We start from the raw sequence: 7,685 nt of genomic DNA on the forward strand, positions 1-7,685 counted from the left end.
ACTGATGTTGCTGGACGACGTTCATGAGGCAAGTTTTCAACCGATGTACGGTCCTCTTTGAACGATTTGTACCACTGGAAAACACGTGCACGCGATAGAGCAGAGTCCCCATAGGTTGTCTGCAACATTTTTAAGGCGTTTGAAGCCGAAATTTTGTTGGAATAACAAAATGTCAAACAAATTCTTTGTTCAACTTGAATTTCCATCGTTAAATTCGAAAAACACACTCGAGCTTGACTTGTTTACAGTAGAACAGAAAACAAACTATGCGACATATCACGCTGAAATTTGCCATGTAAGCTTATAACAGTCCTACCAAAAAACAAAAAATTTATTTTTGCCATATGTCATCCGCGGACCGTTTTATTGATAACGTCTCGTTCATAATGAGCAGAAGGTATATATGCGTATATACACTTAGTTCATTTGCATTTAAATACTATTTACCTTTGCGTCTTTTCAGTTTTTAGTGCATTATTTCATGTGTTGCACTAATCACCTAACATATCGCTCGCGATGTGTCAGTTGTGGTTGTTGTTATCGTGTTTCCCACTTTTTATAGTTTCGTTTTCTGCTGCTTTTCGGCTGTAATTACTTTTTATTTTTTAAATTTACTTTACTGTATTTTTATATTTTGTGTAGAATTTCGTGCTATATTTTCACTTTAAATATATATTTAATTTAGTTACTTATTTTAAATTTACTGTTGCAATATTTCACACTTAGTTTTCAGTGTCTAAGCAAAACCATTGATATTTGACTTGGCTCAACAACAAACTTTGATTTTCAATATTCACTTTTACGAAAGGTTACTTTATATTTTATTATATCTATTCATTTACATGTTTTATTACTTTTTTCCATTACCCATATTAAACTCGATCTCTTAAAGCAATAAAATCAAATATATGCCTAAATGGGTCGTTAACTTGCGAGCTCAAATGACTGTCAAAATTTCTATATGTGAGTGTATATGGTATGCGGTTTACACAAGTTATATAAGTTTAAGCGACAATTTCAGCGCGTAAATTTAAGCGAAGACAGAAAGCAACCCCGTCCAATAAAATCACATAAATATTTCTAGAGGTACGTTCATATACGAGTATGTAACAAAGTGTCTGAACGTTTAAATTTCAGCATTTCGTAAACTTTGATGTTTAGATGAATACTCTTATTATGCTCAGTTAAAGACAGTTACATTTTCCAGAAGAAGAGGAGCGATTGTTTTAGTGGATATACAACACGACGCAGTAGACGACGATCGCTGTAAGCGCGAAGGCATTTTGAACCCTACTTCACCCACCAAGCAAAAACAAAAAACATAAAAAAATATAGAGTGAAGTGTGCAATGATTATTGTATAATAAAACTTCTTTCCTATAAATGGATCAATGTATTTCTAAAAAATATTTTACGAGGTAAATATCATCAAAACCAAAATTAAAGAAAAATGAATATGAAGCGCGCATGCAAAATATGCCAGTAACCGCTTAAGTTCATACTAAAAATCACGAGTTTGTGCTGTGTAGAAGACACTGATCACATGAGGCTAATATGTAGTGATTCAAAAAGAATTTAGTATTTTTAATGTTACTTTGAAAGTAAAAGCAATATGAGCGTACACTCTGTCTGAAGGATAATGGAACCACAGAGCATATCTGGGGCAACTGTAATAACCTGGCATCGCAAGCAAATGGATCCGAATGAAATCAAGAATGCTCCTGTTACAGATACTCTGAAATTAGTACGCAATGTGCAAATTTTACTGAAAGAGGCAGGAAACATCTATCTAAAATAACACCTGTTGTAAAATATTTAAAGTAGCAGGACTACGAGGGTCGTTCAATAAGTACCCGTATTTGATGACAGAGCATCATAGTATCTTAAGCTACCATCTATCAAACGACGGCAAAAATCTGTTTTTGATGAGGAACGACCAGGTTACCGAGGAAATCATACGAAAGATACACGACATGTTTCTCACTAATCGACGAACGGAAGTGCTCCAAGTAATTAATATTTTACATGATAAGTTGGCTATGAAATATTTGTCGGCCCAATATGTGCCGCGATTGCTCACAAGCAACAACAAGCGGATGCGGTTGTTAACTTCGAAGAAGTGTTTGGAGCAATTACAGCGAGATCCAAAGGAATTTTTGAATCGAGTTGCCACCATTGATGAGACCTGGATTCATCATTCCACACCAGAACCTTAGAAACAATCAAAACAATGGATTTTTCCCGGTGAATCTGTTCCGAAAAAGGCGAAGACAGTCATATCGGACGGAAAGTACATGGCGACGAACGGCGTCGTCCTCATGGATTTTTTTGCGACTGAGTAGTTCAAACGAGGAAGTCACCGCCAAGACAGAGCCGTGTTTTGGAGAGTTCAACAAATCCTATTTGTTTGGAAGGGTTAAAAAAATACCCGAACGTTGGGAGAAGTGTATCTTTCTAAAAGGGGACTATGTTGAAAAATACATTTTTTTTTCGAAAAAATGGTGTCTTCATTTCTAACAAGGGTACTTATTGAACCCCCCTCGTAGTATTAACTACTTCTGAAACATGTAGTTAAACACAAATGATTTTTCAGATAAAAGTGCCGGTACACTATAGATACAAAATTATTATAATTATTAGGGGCAATATTAAACAGTTGTTCATGGCAACGTTATCGACATTTTCTAAAAGAAATTGCTGAATTTTAATAAGTCATATATTTTTTAGGTCGGGAATCAATTGAATTTTGAGATATTACCGTATGTACACGTTGGCTCTGATCGATCATGGTTCGTACTTAGTAACTCCGAAAGCAAATTTTTTAAATTATAATATAATATTATAATGGAAATCTCTTAACAGGAATAGTGACTAGGCTTCCAGTTCTTAAAAAGTGACAGCCTGCTTTCAACAGCCACACTTTCAACATATTTTCTGCTCTTCATAATGAAGCTTTTACGTTTTCACCCTTTTTTGGTGTTTTAGAAGCTTCCACATTTGCATTTTCATTTGCACTCTCCGAATTCCGAAGTTTCGAAATTTTTAATTTTATGCATCGAAGTCAAATTCAAAATGCAAGTGGAACAATGGCAAAGGCACCTTTCATAATATATTTATGTGCATTTTTATGGAATGAACAAACTGAAGTACACAAACTTATTCTCACACTATGAGTGGATGTATGCGTTAAGAGTTTGAGAGTGTTAAGAGTGTTAAAAAATAATGTAAAATATTTAGGGAGCTGATAGTAGCGCTAACAGAAGCAAACAATTTTGATGAACGAGGGTTCGTAAAATAACGATTTTGGAGAAATGGCAAGTAATTCTTTTCTAGAACATTTATTTCAGTTCACTTTTTTATTTAATATACGTTCGCATACAAACAAGCAAACAAAGTTACATAAAACATTTGCATTTTCAAGCAGGCGCGACATCTTTGACCTCTCTTTCTAATGCCTCCTCAGTGGCTTCGATTTATTGGCATTATTGATTAATTCGTAGCTGCAGTTTTTCAAGGCTACTCACAGGATTGCCAGCATGTCTAGAGCACCTAGGAATGGTAGTCACGCACCAAACCATTAAAATGTTTAAAGAAAAACATGTCTGTTGTGTAGACTCCGCTAGATTGTAATTTTTTTCGGTCCAAACAAGCGTATCATGAATTGAGAATATTGATACTTAAACTCTTTACTGACACTCCATTACGTGTGGGGGCCAGCCTCATTAGCGACCTCTTGCCTACATTTGTGGTTTGTATCTTGATGTAGTACCACAAATGGAGAGACCCACAGTTTTAAACCGACCCCGCACAGCAAATGGTTTTTTATGAGGAGGTGTTCAGGGCAGAAATGCACTCGGAGGTTCGCCATTGCATACCGAGCAGCGACCGCTATTAGAAAAACTTCTTCTATCATTTGGTGTTTCGTGCTACGCTCACTTCCGAATGGTAGTCACGCACCAATCCATTCGTCTACGACGACACCTCTCATAAGTATGTAAATATTGGCAAGATGCCGGTATTGAATTTAATTTCTTGCTCCCCCACTCCGCCACAAAACCCCACTTAAACTTAAAACTCTTATTAATGGTTGGTGCATGTAATGGTTCCTAAGCATCCCTCTGTGCAAATTTGACAAGTGATAATTTTCTTCAACTTCAACACAAATAATTTTCCAAAAAATCAGTCAACTATGATACGAATATAGCAGGAAAGAAGAAGTAATAGAACCATGCAAGTAGTAAAGGAGCTAAAAAAAGAAATTCTAGCCATGTTTCCAAAATCGCAATACATGTTTGTGAAGGCTGTTTTGCTTCTTTTCATCCACGCTATTACCTCTTTAAATATTTTACACTCTTCTACGACATTCTATATATGTTTCGATGCAGCTCGCCTATCCAATTGCGTTAATTTTTGCAATTCAGCTGGTGTCAACAACAAAGCTGGTAGTATGAGTTGGCGGCTGTGAAATAATAACTCATCGGAAAAGGTTACCCATAGTCATGTGCCCAGGTATATACTCTGAGGCAGATGTATGGTATTTTATAGAATTATACATACAATACTTTTTTCATGATGGTGCACTACGTCTTGTACACTGTTATATATTCCAATATTATGCAATGAAGGATGTTTAAAAAGGTATACCGCGTCTCAAACTGAGAGCGTAAGATCTGCTAGATAAGTCGTTTTGGATGAAATGTATATTTTTTATTTATTTTATTCTCCTGTTTTCCATTAGTTGCTCCCATACAAACGTTTTGCATATATCTTTGCATATGTCCTAAAAGTCATAAATGCTGAAAATTCCTTATGGGAACTAACAGCACAACCACAACAACACTTGCAAACTCAACCGAATGGAGCATAGAAAACTTTGTGGTAGAAAAAGCTATTAAAATTAGTGAAAAGTTACTGCACTTCAGCTTTAATTTAATGAAATATTTTATAAAACTACAAAAATGCGTAGGACCAGCACCAATACACCAATAGTATCTTTGTAATTGATGGGCTGTAGAAGCTGTAATATTTGCAATTTCTGCATGAAAATTTCACAGTATGTTCTTAAGATACTATACTTTAGAAATATCGAAATTTCTAGAACCCCGGGTCTCCTGAAGAAAAGTGAGTCTATTCATTCTATATTGCTAGGCTTTGAAGTTTGCTTATATTTATTTATGTCATAAGTCCAGAAATACCACGACTACGGAACTTGGTGCGCAAAAGATATATTATAGCATAGCCTGTCTGTCATAGTGCTCCATCCTACTTGGATGATCTTTGGATCCAATTTAATTTACGGCTTCTGTAGCGCTCACCGAAAAATTTGCCAATGATTCCACCGCTACAAAATCCCAACAATATTTGCAATGTTTCCCAATGTTATTAATTTCGTTCTGCGGAAATTTGATAGTAACTTTTCGGTAAGACTTCAAGCGGGAAAAGGCTGTCTCTGCCAAAATTGTAAATCTTTAAAAAAATAAACCACTGTATAGACCACCCGGTATATATGTATATCATCACTTTTTGATCTTTCTAAAGGAAGGCGGCCGCTGTAGCCGAATGATGTGGTGCGTGACTACCATTCGAACGTAGGTTCGTGAAACACTAAAATGAAGAAAAAATTGTTTCTAATAGCGGTCGCCTCTCGGCATGCAATAGCAAACCTCCATGCGTATTTCTGCCATGAAAGAGCTCCTCATAAAAATAATATCTGCCGTACGTAGTCGGCTTGAAACTGTAGGTCCCCCCATTTGTGAAATAACAAGCAAACAAGAAGGGTGTACGCGCCAAATATTAATATATATTTATATGTATATATATGGTAGAATGCGGAATAATTGTGAACATTTATTTTTATTATTTTAATGATTTTTTTTGTTATAATATAATAGTTGCACTTTTATTGGAGTTTTTATGTGTATTTGGGAATTTAGGGTCATTAAAAAGTTCATTATTTTCTCGTTCTATAATTATATCCACCGGTGTAGTATTTCGTATTTATTGATAGCATACTGAGAAACAGAGGGTGCCCGTTTTACCGCGATAGCAATTTTTCTCAAGTTTTTATTTTCCTAAATTGAAGTTTTTATGTGCTGATTTTTTAAAAAATTTTAACATCAGCTGAAAAGGGTGCACAAAAATTTCATGTTCACTATATCTTTGTTATCAGCAAATTTTAGAACATAACGGTACTTATTAGAGCGTTTATGTATTAAATAGACGATAAATTGGAATTGGAACCTTTAAAAATTTTATGCACGAAATATTTCATATTTTTTTGCACTTTTAACTTTCACTTTAATTTTGAAAATTAATATAAGCTATGAAGTGGGACATTTACATTAAACACTTTTCAAATTTCCACTTTCCAGATGATTATTTCAATTGATCGAACACACTAAACTATTTGTTTTTCACTAATTTGTGTAGACACTAAAATTAGTTCTTCATTTCTTGTTTACTTTAGATGAAAATTTATTCATTAAATCTTACTACCTATTTTATAACGAAAAATATTTATTTGATTATAATTAATAATTCACACATGTTTCGTATTATCGTTCAACTCATCTTCACCCACCTTCGAAAAATCACTAAAATCTAAGAAAAACGTCAACGAACCGAAATTCGCGCGCCTTTTTATCAGTGATGAAATTTCTTTCACTGCTACACTATTTCGTTTTATTTTAAACTTTTTATTATTTTTGATTTCAATATGCAAATCACTGTTGTTGGAATCTTTGCTTCTTTTTCATCTCTTCTTATTTTGACTGCTTCGAATGCCGACCGATGCCAAAGCCAAACGAAAATGACGATTACGAGGGAAACGCACGTTTATATTGCGTTCGCAAACGAATCGAATATAATCACACTTACTACTCCGCTTCAATGCCGCCTCTGTGCGCGTCAAACGACAGACTGAAGCAGGCCGTACACGGTCACAACGATGATACCCCAAAGCAAAACACACAAGCACAAATCAGCTGCCAACAGACCGTCGCAACAGCAGCTGCAGCAGCGCATAACAACGGCAGTGGCGTCAACAACAAGGCATCGAAAAGCTTAAAGCAACCAGCCAACCGGCCACAAAGCGAGGAAGCCCCCAACAAAAAGTGTAAAAACAACGAACAGTCGAGACAGAGCAAAAGGCGCAAAGTCAAGCAGGCAGCAAAAACATACAGTTTGTGACTAAACCCAGAAGCTAACAGACAAGAAACAGCATGTGTGGCGTAGCAGTCAGCAGCGAATCTCTGCGGAGCTTATGGAGCCAAGGTGGTGGGTGTAGTCAACCTGTACCTGTGAGTTATAGTGAGCTAAAGTCGGCACGGTATTGAAGCAAAGTACTTGTAGCAGCCGAGCTTTTAACACTATCTACATACGTACTTATAATATGTCTGTGTATGTAACTGAGTTTGCTTGTGAGGGCGATGACGTTGGTGACTGAGACTGGAGCTGAGACTGAGACCGAGACTGAATGGAAGCTAACTTTGTGACGACATATCCATGCCGGCATTCAACTTTATTTTATAGGCAGAGAATTTCTGACAACAGAATTGAGCAAAATACTTACAGCAAAATACTCAAAGGGCAAAAGTAAAAACAAAAAAATAAAAAGAACACCAAAAGAGCCGAGCAAAATGTTTTCCTTTTAAACCATTTAATTGCCCCAGCTAGCCGGTACACCTA

General features: G+C 35.8%; 1 protein-coding gene across 1 annotated transcript in view; it reads right to left on the bottom strand.

Moving 5' to 3' along the window:
• LOC128861819 (uncharacterized) overlaps positions 1-643 on the bottom strand; it is a 186,819-nt gene extending 186,176 nt beyond the window's left edge. Inside the window, exon 1 of the mRNA XM_054100194.1 lies at positions 448-643. The gene's annotated coding sequence lies outside the window, so the exon portion shown is untranslated. The remainder of the gene's footprint in view (positions 1-447) is intronic.
• Between the last annotated feature and the right edge of the window lie 7,042 nt (positions 644-7,685).

Source organism: Anastrepha ludens, chromosome 4 (genome assembly GCF_028408465.1).
Source record: "Anastrepha ludens isolate Willacy chromosome 4, idAnaLude1.1, whole genome shotgun sequence".
Taxonomy (NCBI): domain Eukaryota; kingdom Metazoa; phylum Arthropoda; class Insecta; order Diptera; family Tephritidae; genus Anastrepha; species Anastrepha ludens.